General features: G+C 47.4%; 1 long non-coding RNA gene across 1 annotated transcript; it reads right to left on the bottom strand.

Annotated features, from left to right (window-relative positions):
* Positions 1 to 2,026: 2,026 nt before the first annotated feature.
* On the bottom strand, positions 2,027 to 12,818 carry LOC125947285 (uncharacterized). The gene is made up of 3 exons (XR_007468151.1): positions 12,646 to 12,818; positions 4,026 to 4,058; positions 2,027 to 2,486 (listed from the first exon to the last, which is right to left on the bottom strand). It is a non-coding gene; the product is annotated as an uncharacterized LOC125947285 (long non-coding RNA).
* Positions 12,819 to 13,380: the final 562 nt, after the last annotated feature.

Below are 13,380 nucleotides of genomic sequence, written 5' to 3' on the forward strand. Positions count from 1 at the left end.
CGTGGAGAGAAGATTGAATTTGGTATGGAGGTAATGTAAGTGATCGTTAAATGTAAGATTGGTATCGAAAATAGCGCCCAGAGTCCTAATACTAGTTTTTGATTGCAGGGAGGTTCCGTTGACACGAACAATGGGTGGACGGGTGCGTGATGATGATGATGATGAATTACTATTAGTAAAATAGGGAAAAAATTATTTGTCGGTGCTGACAGTAACCTTACACCGACACGCCCAAGCAGAAATAACAGCTAGAAATTGAGAAGCCTTGGCTTCAAGCTCTAATCGACTGGTGGCGGCAATGACTAGCACCGTGTCATCTGCGTATGCTTGTGCGAAGACATCTTGCGGAAAAGGGATTTCAAGCCGGTCGTAAAGAACAAACAATATTCCACAATAGTGGGCTGACAGGGGAACCTTGGGGGCTGCCCAATGTGGGAGTAGCAGATACCTCGCCAGCCTGCGAACGAAACGTGACTTGACGGTTTTAGAGGAATGAACGTAGAAGGTGGTAGAGGTTGTTGGGGCAGTTATGGGAACGGAGAAAATATAAAACAGCCGGGTGCCAAACGCTATCAAAAGCTCCTTTGAAATCCAAGGAAATGAGTAACGCGTGAAGTTTCTTGTCTTTAAACGAATCCAGAGTCTTGCGGAGGCGGGTAGAGGGTGATTGGCGCACTTTTCCATGTGTGAATGCAAACTGATTTTGTGAAGCAGGTTGGAGGAATGTAAGAAAAGTAAAGGCGGGAATTTAGTAAACGTTCTAAAATTTTGCCGAATAATGAATTCATTACGATAGCTCGATAAGACGAAGGAGAGTCGGGAGGGCGGTTGGGTTTCGCTATAAAACAATACGCCCTTTACGCCAATGACAGGCGAGGTAGGATAAATTGAGACACTGATTGAACAAGAAAACAAAAAAAAGGCCGAATGATATTTGAATAGAGTTTTTAGCATGGGCAAAGTGACATCATCGAGTCCAGGTGAAGCATGTATATTTCTTGAATTAAGAGCATGTTCGATTTCGCCGACAGTTGACTGGATAGTGATAAGGAGTTTCGGTGATAATTCGAAGGCGTGTATGATAGAGGTCATCTGTTGCAGGGGAGTTCAGAGAAATCTGTGCCGTTATGAGGAACTTGGTGGAGTCGAGCACGCTCGACGTAAAACTGCCATCGGGAAGAGAAGGGAGTTCATTTGAGACGGGAAGTTTGTCAAGAGAAATTCTGAATGGAAGACCGAAAAGATTGCGTTTGGAAAGGTCAGTAGAAAGCGATTTCGAGGCAGAAGTTTTAGCGCGTTCAATATGGATTTTATAGGTGGAATAAGCGTCGTAATACTGCTCCTTGAATGTCTGGCGAAGTAAAGGGTCTGAGGTTCTCTAGTAACGCTGGCGTAAAGCACGGATTCTTTTACGTTCAATAGTAAGCTCAGGTGTCCACCAAGCGTTATTAGGGCACAGGTGAGGTTTAACCCAGCGGGAGTGAGTGTTAGAGAGCTTGTCAAACATTAGGTAAAACTTTGCGATGATGAGGCCAACGGCGTCGGAGGACGAAAGCGTCGTCCGACCAAGAGGACTGCACTAACGACTCCAAAAGCTTAGATGTGCCGAATTTGGTTAACTGTTTAATCTTTGGTGTTGTTTGCGCAAGAAAAGAGAACTTGGTGAATTTATGATCGGAGAGCGTTTCGCAGTCCTCTACAGCCCAACTGTAACCACAGTTAATTCACGCCATTGCTTAAGCCATGAATTAACGCATTGATTAACACAAAGTAATGAAAACTCGATCGAAAACCCGAATCTGATAGCGAAACTAGACAAAAGAGGGCGCCACAGCCTCACAAATTTTTTAAAAAGAAAAATGATGATAGGTATAATAAAATGCTAGATAAAGAACATGTATAGTATACCTGAATAAATCAAGCACACTAGGTGACAATTTGTCGCCGCCCCGTTTCAAAGGGAATGCCAATAAATCATCATCATCATCATCATCATCATGGAAAGATTCCGCTAGGGCGCGCTGAAAGACAGCCGTTCCCGCGTTCCGGCACGCTCTTTCCCACCATGGACGCCGTGCAGCAAGCACGCTTGGAGCGTCAGCGGGCGCTCGCCCGTGAAAGACAGCGCCGACGCACGGCTGATCAAGCGGTGTGCGCCCGAGAAGCTGAACTTGCTTGCCAGCGCAGGCAGACTAATCCCACCGTCTTGAAAAGAATAGCTAAACACAAGATAAACACAGGATAAAAGAAGATAAACACAAGGAAACACAAGACAAACACCGGCGAATCACTGCTCTGCACTTCCCCAGCTTTCACGTTGAGTGGAACTGCATTACCACCGAGTTTACCATTTTCTTTAAAGCACAAAATTCTTTTAGCTCCCGCTATCCGCGACCTTCAAGTGACCTTGAGCCAAAAGCCCACGCCGTTATCCAGGCACTCAAACGAGATCAACCGGGCACTCAAACGAGAAGATTTGGGCACCACTGCGAGAACAAAACGAGATCATCCGGGCAACCAGTCAAAAGTTTAAAAAATGCCTTCTCTATCCCCCAACCCTTAAAACAAGACCGCATTACATACGCTAGTTACTTCCCAAACAAGTTGAAAAAATATTGGTTCCAATTTCTTCCTAATGTTTGTTCACAATATCCCTCAAGCTATAACTTCTAGTACGCTGAAGCTTTATTTGTGATTTCGAATAGCGATGTTCAAAAGGCAGCTAGGGAGCACCATTCACTTGATTGCCATCTTGTAGCCATTTCATGCTTACATTTACTCTCGCGAGCGGGAGAGCCAGTGTTTTTCTTTTTTTTTTTTATTGGTGACTTCGTGCTCTCTATTGAAGTTTGTTCTTCAGTAGTGTACACAATATTTCTGCGCCAATGGCGTTCCGCTGCTGAGCGCGAGGTCGCGGGTTGGATTCCCGGATTCAACGGTCACATTTTGATGGGAGCGAAAAAAAAATGTCGCAGTTTCACCGGAAAGGCGACGCATCAATTGCGATAGCAAATTAGTAGAGAGCTATACGGAGTAAGGATAGTAGTTTTATCAGCTGTATAAACTTGGACATGTAGCAGCACCAGCAACGCGCAGAAATGTTGTCGACGCCGTCGTCGTTTTGCCTGCGTTCGCACCGAACGCGCGCGGCGTTGGATGACTGTTGCCGGTGCCTCTGGCGGTGGCTCGGAGGTTTTCGACGAGATCAGAACGGGACACTCGACGAGCAGCGTCGGAAGTCCTTACCACCTTCTCGCCTCGCAACGTTTTTCATATAAATACGCATTTGGTGCCGCAGCTGAACCTCGCCTCCCCTCCCTCCCTCCTGTCCCCCCACGACCTTTCGCGTGATGGAAGAAGTCCCGTTTGCTCTCCTCCGTGCGTTCGCTCCCCGTGAAAGCGCGCGTCCCTCGCACATACAGCATGCATACGGCGCGCGGCGAAGATTTCATCACCGTTGGAAGTCATACGGAACCTCACGGCGACGGCGACGGCAACGACGATGGCAGAAATACGCTTGGAGCGTGCATACAATTCCTATCGCAATAAAACGATCGCGTACACAGATTTAGATTCACTATAACTCATATTCGGAAGGTCAAAACTACTTCGAAGACCTCAACTACTGCGTCTCTCATAGCTCCACTGTTTCTTTATGACGTTACCCTTTGTAAATGAAGTATCCCCTTCGGTTGCGCACAACCGCACTGCATTTCGTACGAAGCTCTCGTTCTGAATTTTAAGGCCCGCTTATTGGGCATATTTGTTGATGTTATGATAAAGGTTGTATATAGATTCGTTGTTGAAACAGGGGAAAATGTTACCAGGTGCACCCAACAGAAAAGGAAGCAATTAGTTGTCGCATCTGCTCACTGAGTAAACAATAGCGAAGCCGCAGTTTGAATTAGGTGCTTCCGGGCTGCTGAAAGACGACGTTCTGAGAGCATATGTTGTCAAGCTGTCATTGAATGCACTTGACTGTGAAGTAGCATTCACTTATCTAATAATCAGGGAGCCTTACTCACCCAAATGACTGGTCTCAGTAACGTTGCAAATTCCTGAAAGAGAGTGTACCCTAGTTAGAACAAAACTAACTGTACTGGAATTGAACTTCGTTATAAGAGTATTTTCTTAAACACAGAGAAGCTGTAAGGCAGCCACATTGTTACGCTGTGTTCAATACATTAAAAGTAAGAGGAGATATATGCTTGTATATGCCGATATTCTACTGATCGAGGTAGCCAAGATGGTTCATGAGGAATTACGCGCAAAGGCCCCTCTATCATCCCTATGTTTGTTCCCTCAGTGAAGGGGTTCATACCGTCTGACTTCCCTGACAAGAGGAGCACCGTTTCGGTGCTTGCTAATTATTGATACGACCAGCGTAAAAAATAGACACGAAATACTAAAAGAGGCGACGAGGAAAAGCGCTGGCTTCCAACTGGTGTTTGTTACAAAGAAACATGAATCTATAGCCTCGCGTATGTGATCACAACCACACATATACTTGCGCAAGTAATCAAGACTGCCCCACATCAGCAAGGAAATACCAACATAGCCTAAGGCGCCTCCCCCCGTGCAAATTACTCTAAGAGGGCAAATTCTTTATCCGTCAGCGCTATGGAAGGTTCACAGATACAACTGCCTTTTGCAATAGCCGCAGCTTCAATTGTAATTCTTACTATAATACCAGCTAGCCCCGTCTCACACCTTACTTGCTAATTAGACAAGGAACCTGCGGAAAAGTAGACTTCGTACCTCGACGCCACCACGACGTCAGAAGGTTGCAAGGTAGATGAAGCACTTTCCAGCCACCTTGTGGCTGAACAGTGCAGCTGAACAGTACACGGGACTTCACAAGGTCAAACCTTAAGAAGTCCCGTGTATTGAGAGAAAAGCTTTTCCGAAATGCCTGCATCATGACATGGAGTTCAGTGTAGGACAAGAAAGATGGGAGTGAAGCAAATGTGTCGGTGGGTTACGTTACATATTGGATCTTGGATAACTTGGCGTAAGAGCGTGTTTTAGTAAAACGATATTTATAATAAAGCAACTTAGACAACAACGAATTAATTATATAAAGTACTGCTGCACAACCTCCTTTACTGTGGGTATTGCAGGTTAAAAGCAAGTTTCACTTAGTGTGTATTGGTCCTAAACTCTTCCTACCGAAGAAATGGTCATGCGCAAGCCAAGCTACGCTAGCGGGCAAGTTGCACCGGGAAATTAGGTCTTTTTGCAATAATACATTTTTTAAAGCGAAGCTTTGTACCTCTACCAGCCAAGGGTTCTGTCGTGTCCGTCGTTGTAATCAAAAAACGATCCCGACGAACCGCTAACAATTGCAGGTATAGCAGTATAGCTTACTTGAATTCAGGCATTCAGCGTACAACTAAGCACTCGTTTTCGCAAGAAAAACCACAAGAACAAGCTTCAAAGTGATGAGCCAACATGATGGATGATAAGGGCTGCGGGCAAACAACGGAAACAGGCTCGGCGCGGTCCGTAAGATTAGATTGCAGCTGTTGCAAAGCTTATGCAGCTGCTTGAAAGAGGGTTGACGTCATTCGAAACCCTTCCAGCCTAGTAACTGCTTCGGTTCATTTTCTAGACTACCCCACTATGGGGTAGTCTAGTAGTGTATATCACACCGATCAGAAAGCAGTAGTGAACATTGTTGTGAAGTAAATAATAATAATAAAGGCCGTGGTTAAAGTTACGTTGTAGTGTGTGAAATATCAAGTGCGCCGCAGTCACCGTGAGGGTGGCGTCAAAAGCTTCGCTTTCCAACCACCTTCACAGGGTGGATTGGCGGGCAATTTTTTTTTTCGAAGTCGATAACTAAAACGTCCTAATGTTGCTGCTATGTTTTGTCAGATTGATTTGTGTATATCAGCACTTACGCAGTTGCTTGTTTGCACTTTTGTAACAGTTCAGATTTTGAGCAAGCGCATTTATAAAAGTCACTCTATGCGAATGGAGAGCCATCCTTTATTGAGAGAGATTGTATTTTAGTGTAACAAAGATTGTCATATCAAGCATGATAGAGGAAATGCTCAAAAACACGAAAATGCCGATTACGCTTTACCGGAGCGCTAGCGCGCCGAGCACACTGTTCTTCGGAATGCGACCTTTCTTGGAGTTACTTGTTGTCGCAGAAGGCGTCTGCCACACTGAGATTATTGACACTACGCCCAGTCCGTTAACTTATGATGCCACCTAAATTCCATCGACAGTAACTCCTCTTGGTACGCTTTTAAGATTTGCGTTGTTTACAGCGAAGCTGTATACGGCTCAAGTTCTGGGAGATCGCGTTTGTGGACAAAACGACGCGTAGAAAAACCATTTTCGGCTTTGAGAACTCGTGTTTCGTTAACTGGGTACACGCTATAAAGCATTAACGTAGACCGTCACGTTTGTTGACGTGCGGTATGATGAGGAAGGACTCGAAGGCGATAATGGGACGGCTTACACAGGCGGACATATAACTAACACGGCTCTCTCACACAGAAACAAGCAAGATTCCCTAGCACATGTGATCTTCTAGCGTGCGAAGTCGTGCGACGCGGCATCCTACACAGTTTTAGTCACTCGCTCGCTAACGCGAGAAGGCCGGGCGTCGTGGCATACGGCTCCACTGTGCTCGCTCACGTGTGGTCGGAACCTTCGTTGGCACACCGTATACGCAGCGGAGGCGGCTTGGGTAGGCAGTGGCGGTGACGCGGCGACAAGCCGCTCGGTTGGTGGCTCAGGGTTCCTAGTAGTGCCGGAACTCCGAGAGCACAGGGAATGCAAGAGCGCAGGAGCCGGCCAGGAACAGGACACGGGCAGGGCCTTGGATCGACGGCTCGCGACCCGTCACGAGGCTGCCCAGTGGCACACCCGGGTAGCCCTCTCGGGACTCGTTCCACGAACCTCGCTCGGATCGTGCGATCCGCCCTCGTGGCCACAACTGCCCGTTCGCTCGTGTCGTCTGCTCCTTTTTCTTCTGCCACCAACCCTCGTGCTCTCTCATTTCCGGCATCGTGCCGCCATGGTATAGCTGCCGCTGTCGTCTTTCACCACACATACCAAATTTGGCATGGAAGGGTACGAATGTATGCCTAACATACCAAATTCGGCATGGAATGGTACGAATGTATGCCTAACACGACTGATAGATCATAACATCTATAACATCACATGCTCCTCAGTTGCATCACGATTACCGATAATAAAATCACGTGTGGCGCATACCCGCATATGGATATATAGCTATGAGTCAGGGACACGAAATAAATAAATGAATAAATAAATAAATAACATGTGGCTAATACCGGGGCCGCACATTTCCGCTTCTCTCGTTTACCATCTGTACAGGGTGCAAGGGCCGTGAACATTTTTTTGTTTTGAAAGGAACTTACGCTTTCTTAAATTTTATGCTAATCTGTTATCAATGCACCCCGAACGGTTCCCAAGCCCGGACTGCCCCCTGTGTGGTGGTTATGCGGACTTCGAGCATGTCCTGTGGGGCTGCGCATCTGCCGGTCCCCCTTTCACCCAAGAGGAAATGATGATGCTTATTAAGGCCCAGGATCAGACCTCTCAAATCCTGGCAGTCCAGAGGGCCCGCGAGAGGGCCATCAGGTTTGACCTGATGGTCCCCGAGTGGGGCCTAGCCAGGTGACGTCGAGTTTACTCGCGTCTATTGTGGACCCAATAAAGTTCACTCACTCACTCACTCACTCACTCACTAATCTGTTATGCTAATCCGCTTCCGCATGCAGAGCAGAACGTACGCAATTCTAGCCGCGCTGCGGCATATCTATGCTGTTCAATGAAGAGCATTCTTCCGCTGTGCTTAGCATAAGGAACACAACATTCCTCAGATCAGAACTTTTTAAAGCGAAGCTTTCGTTGCGAACTTTCCCGGACTTTCCTGACCGTGACCGCTCTGTGCTACTGTCATCTTGCCGTATAGCTCACAGTTAAGTAATATAATTTAATTGCGTGCCTTATGGCCGGATCGAACTTTGGTCCCCAGGCACAGCAGCTCGATTGCGTAATCATTAGGCCACCATCGCAAGTATACGTTTATCGTGCTAACGCCAACAAGCTATTTGAGATGGTCGCCGTGTGCGTCACATTACGCAGCGCGAGTGCGCAAGAGCACATGCGCGAAATACGCGGGAATGAAATGAGCAAGTTTAACGCATTTGATTAACCGCTTCGCGAAAGCTTCCCTTTACATAGATTTGATGATGCGCATAATTTTTTATGTTTCTTATATAAAATAAATGGCTCCTTTGTGCACGCTTTTTTTTCAGTACATGTTCCCGCCCGTAACGTCTACTGGTGTGCGCACAGATGGTGTGTCCATTTTAATTTCACGAGGATTTGCCGCGTTGGTTATGGACAATAAAAAATAGCTTCCAACTCTGCATTGTGAAGAAAGCGAAGCAGCGTCTTTGCAAACCTATTGATCATCACTCGACGGGCGTAGCTTTAAGGTACGTCTGGCTCGTGGGTGTGCTCCGTTCCGATAGATCTGTTCTTCCGGCGCACGACTGAAACGCAGCTGTTCTGCACATTGTAACACCTTGTAGCGAATACGTATTATCGCTAGTAACTCGTTCACTCTTGTGGACCGTCACGAAACGGTCAGCTTCGACCATTTGTGCGCTATCGGTGCAGTACCGCCATTTATTGTGCGTACATAGTGCGCATATATTCAAGTGTGCGCCCATATACCTTTATTTTTGACACGTTGGTGAAAGAGTGGGCGTAAGTTTCCGGTTCAGTTGTGCGCCAGTTGGGGTAGATGTGTGTAGACACTGTGCGCCAAACCTACTAGGACAGAGAGCCGCGCTACTCCCTTCATCATTGTTTACCAAGCAGTACTCACTCTTGCCGACGTACCGGGGCTGAAACCCTTTCTTTGAAGGTTAGCGATACAGCGCTGGCGGATAAGCAAGTTTCTGTATTCTCGAGGAACTTCATACATCTAGAGGTGCCGGAAACAAGTACGGACCATTGCAGCAGCGCTCCAAGAACTTGGCCACACATATTCATTACATTCCTTAATATGGCAGTCACTAGTTTTTGCAGCCAACTACTGCACACGTCTTCAATCCACATTAATCAATGCAGCATAATTGGAGCACAGTGTGTCAGCGAAAACTCAGTTGCATTTGCGACAGCTGATCGCGCAGAAGCAAGGTACAAGCGGTAATAGTTTCGTATTCGCGCGCGGTCGCTGAGGTGACGTAGGGCGCACCTGCCGAAAGCGCCAGCTCGTTTATCTAGAACAAACTGCTAAGCGAAGAGGGTGAATAGTTGTCCACTAATTTTCTATCGCAATCGATGCTTCGGTTTCGGGCGAAATTGCTCTTTTTTTTTTCTTTTTTTGAGGCAACCAGTGCACCTATATTTGTCTGAAGAAGATATCTGTGCTGGCGCCGCGCTTCAACTCGTACTATTTGTTCTGCACCATCTGCGCATGAGTATAAAGGCACGTGGGTGTGAGTTTTCGCCAGTGTCAAGCGTACGTATAGTATGGCCTTAACTCTAGCCCGCATCAAAAAGCAGCGCCCTCAAACAAATTCCGTATCAGTTAGTGGAAGAGCTGGCCCTTTATTTGACACGTCTCGCCCGCGACAGTACGGTGCCTTGGTGACAATAAGGGTGCCGATAACTGGCGGTTGATGCGTCGTGGAAAGATTTTTCTCGCTAGCTCCTCTGGGGCGTGTCTGAGGGGGCAGCTTTTTGATGGTGTTTCATTTTTACGGCACATTTTTATTAGCCGGGAAAAAATTCGGCAGCATGTTACACTCCTGTAACACGTGAAGACGAAAGCCTCCTGCACACGTGGTAATGCATTATGTTCTACAATCGGAGGGGCCAGACTTCATGCAAGACATAATGATCCGCTATTAAAGTAAACGTACGGTGCTGTAGGTCGACCTCCTCAACGACACATGCGAGCACCCAATGCACTACCTAAAGGCTATTTCGTTATTTCTTTCGTTTTCTCTTTCTTTCCACCCGCCATGGTTGCTCAGTGGCTATGGTGTTGGGCTGCTGAGCACGAGGTCGCGGGATCGAATCCCGGCCACGGCGGCCGCATTTCGATGGGGGCGAAATGCGAAAACACCCGTCTACTTAGATTTAGGTGCACGTTAAAGAACCCCAGGTGGTACAAATTTCCGGAGTCCCCCACTACGGCGTGCATCATGATCACATTGTGGTTTTGGCACGTAAAACCCCATAATGTTCTTTCTTTCTTTCCGTCTGTCTCTCTTTCATTCTTTGTTCTTTCTTTCGTTCCCTCATTCGTTGTTTCTTTCCTTCGTTTTTTCTTTCGTTTCTTCGTTCATATTCAGCCACTGCATGTTTGCTTCCTTATGGGGATATGAGCCATTCCCCGTGATGAGGTGTAACGGTGTATGCGTGATTCTTTTAAATGTATGCACTGTACACTTCACTTTCCTGAGGGTTTGTAGCCTTTCCATTATCAGAGGGAGGATCCTTGCATTGTTTGCTTGATTAGTTGGTATGAGCCATTGCTGATGATAGCATTTGTACCATTGGAGGGGACGACGCGGGTAGGAGCCATAGTTCTTGTACCATTGGACCGGACGACGTGTTTTTTGGGCATGAGCCATTGCAATGAGCTTCTTAAGGCTTTCGTATTTATAAACGAGCCAAATGCACCTGGCTGAAAACATGCCAGTTTTATACTTCTTTCACACGCAAAATCGTGAATTTTTACAAACGTTTCATTGACAGTACGACATTCAAAGCAGTCATTAAAAAGTTTGCTACTTAGGAATAATTAATAAATGAAGTGGCATCACAAAAATTTTCAGATATTTCACTTCGTGAACGCGGTTTACGTGCAAGCGTATGGGTGCGATTCCTGTGTAATTGCAATAGCAATGATGTGGACACTCCAGGCACCCTTCTGCCGTCGTGGTCATCGCCATAAAGTCCAAGGGCGATAACTTCGTCCCCGCGCGCCGTATGCTGTAAGTGCGAATGAAAGCGTGCGATGGTGAGCCGAATCGCGCACAAGGGAGGAAATCGGGAAGGCCACGAGGGAGGTAGGGGGGCGGCTTGTACTGTGATAGCAACTGTGTAGTTTGCGCAGCGGCGCACGCCATATCTTGAAAGCGATCTGCAGGTGCGACGACTTCATGGTTGGTCGGTCGATTCCCTGTCTGCCTGCCGCCGCTTGCGTTGCTCCTCCCTCCTTCTCCCACGGCGCTCGGCAACTCGATCACGAGACGAATCCGGTACCTCCACAGCGCGCACACAAACCCGTAGCAACTGTCAGAGGAGGCCAACCCAGCGCGCCTCGCCTACCCACCTCTTCTGCGAAGCTTCGCCTCTTTTCTCCTTCCCTGCTTCGCTCAAGTCCACCTAGACTTTCCTCTAGGTGGCGTTGGTTTTGTCGCGAGCTCAGCGCGCTCCTTCGTACTTTCTCGGGCGCGTGATTTTCTTGTTCACCTACAGGCGCCTTCCTCCAACACTTCATTCCACCCGGTGAAAGTGGATATACAGCGACGCTCTTGCCGACTTTAGTCTAGGACGACCGAAGTTAGACGACGTAAAACAAGCACCACCACCACAAGCGATGCACGTCACGCGCACACGCTCGCGTGTGGAAGTGCAGCTTGCATGCTCATTCCTCTAGACCCTCCCCCAAGCGCAAGTGCCTTATTGAACTAATTCAGTGTTTCTACTAAACTGCGTCAGAGAATTCGTAAAGTACGACTTGCACAGAAGCCGCAAACATGATAGCTTCTAATTCGAATATACGAGATACATATTTCGGTTGGGCGGGAAATTAAAGACAAAGCCATTTTCCAGCTGGTGTTTTAGGTCTGTATAAGTTGCCGCGGCCGCCGCCAGGTGGAGGTACTGTATTGTGACAGTGTTTCCCAGAATGTCGGTTACGGTCGCCGAACACGCTGTGCTGCAGATGCAACGGGCAGAGCGTCCAGTATGCCTCAAAGACAGATACATTGTGTGCGCACGTACGTCACGCTAGCGCGCACGTGTGCGGAAGGGTAGCATACATCCTCATTCCCCTAGGCCTTCCGCCAAGCACAAATGCGTTATTCAAATAATCGAATTTAGTAAATTGCGTCAAAAATTTGTAAGTTACCAATTACACACATGCTGCAGACATGAAAGCTTAGGATTACAATTTGAATATACGATATTGACGGCATCGTCACGTGACGATATCGCCTCATGACGCAATCTGATGACGTGATCAAGTAGAACGTGACGTCACGCGACGACTTCTACGTCAAGTGAGGATGTCACCTGATGACGTCATATGAGGCCTTTTGGAGAAGCAGAACACTGTGCGCTTCCTGCATCTTTGGATGGTCTCCGGGATCGGCCCACATTCTTGTGTGAGCACCGCGCACGCGGACACGAAAAATCCCGACCAACTAGGGGCTAACGGTTTCGCTGTAAAGCACAATGCATGATAGCTGGGATACCCTATATACTGGCAGCTGGCGTGGCTGTTGTCAGGCAGGTACATGGCATTTGTACGACTGTAGCGAAAGGAAATCTCCGTTTATCGCGATAATCGTATTGCTCGCTACAAGAAATACTGAATAGGAGGCAATAGCCTTGTGTTTTACTCACTTCTTGCCTTAACGATCTCCAATTCCTTGGCTATAATCACGACGACAACGTGCGTGATGGTCACTAAGGCAACCTTCATCCTATCCTGCCTTACCAGAATCAGCCCATGATGCATTTACAAGGGAGTTTTACGCCCGTAAGGAGAACGCATGGATCTGGAACAGCTGCTTGCGCGAAACAGCTTCGGCTAAGAAGAGGCCGGCAGTGTGTTATTCCTTACGAGACAATGCAAACTTTGGCGTTTGTTTTGTTTTTATTTCATACACACCTTATAGCCTGCTCTACCGTTTTAAGAGTCTGCTGCCCATGACTCCAACACAACATCGTGCACGAGAACAAATGGCGATAGCTCATCGGAAAACAAGCAGATGCTATATTCCTTGTGCTTTCTCCGCTTTCAAACGAAGGAATGCGGCAAACTTTGAAGCCGTGCTCACCTGTTTGGGTGCGCAAGGACTTCGTACATCATAGCACAATGGTGAGATGATTATTCCCAGAAAAGAGGCGAAACGTTACGCCACTCACCGCAGTTCTAAACATTTGGCAACAATATCTGTAAGTAGGAAAGCTGCAACAATTCTTCGCCTCCTCACAATGCGCCTTGACATTTTGAGGTTTTCCTGCATACACTCGTGTCTTGTAGCTCAGGCATTGATACATGGCAGTTCGGGTTCGCTGTTACACCAAGACGGTGGTAGCGCAAGTGAATTGGGAAGAAGCCACAATAGTCGAGAC

The sequence above is a fragment of the Dermacentor silvarum genome, chromosome 7, assembly GCF_013339745.2.
Source record: "Dermacentor silvarum isolate Dsil-2018 chromosome 7, BIME_Dsil_1.4, whole genome shotgun sequence".
In the NCBI taxonomy this organism is placed as follows: Eukaryota; Metazoa; Arthropoda; class Arachnida; order Ixodida; family Ixodidae; genus Dermacentor; species Dermacentor silvarum.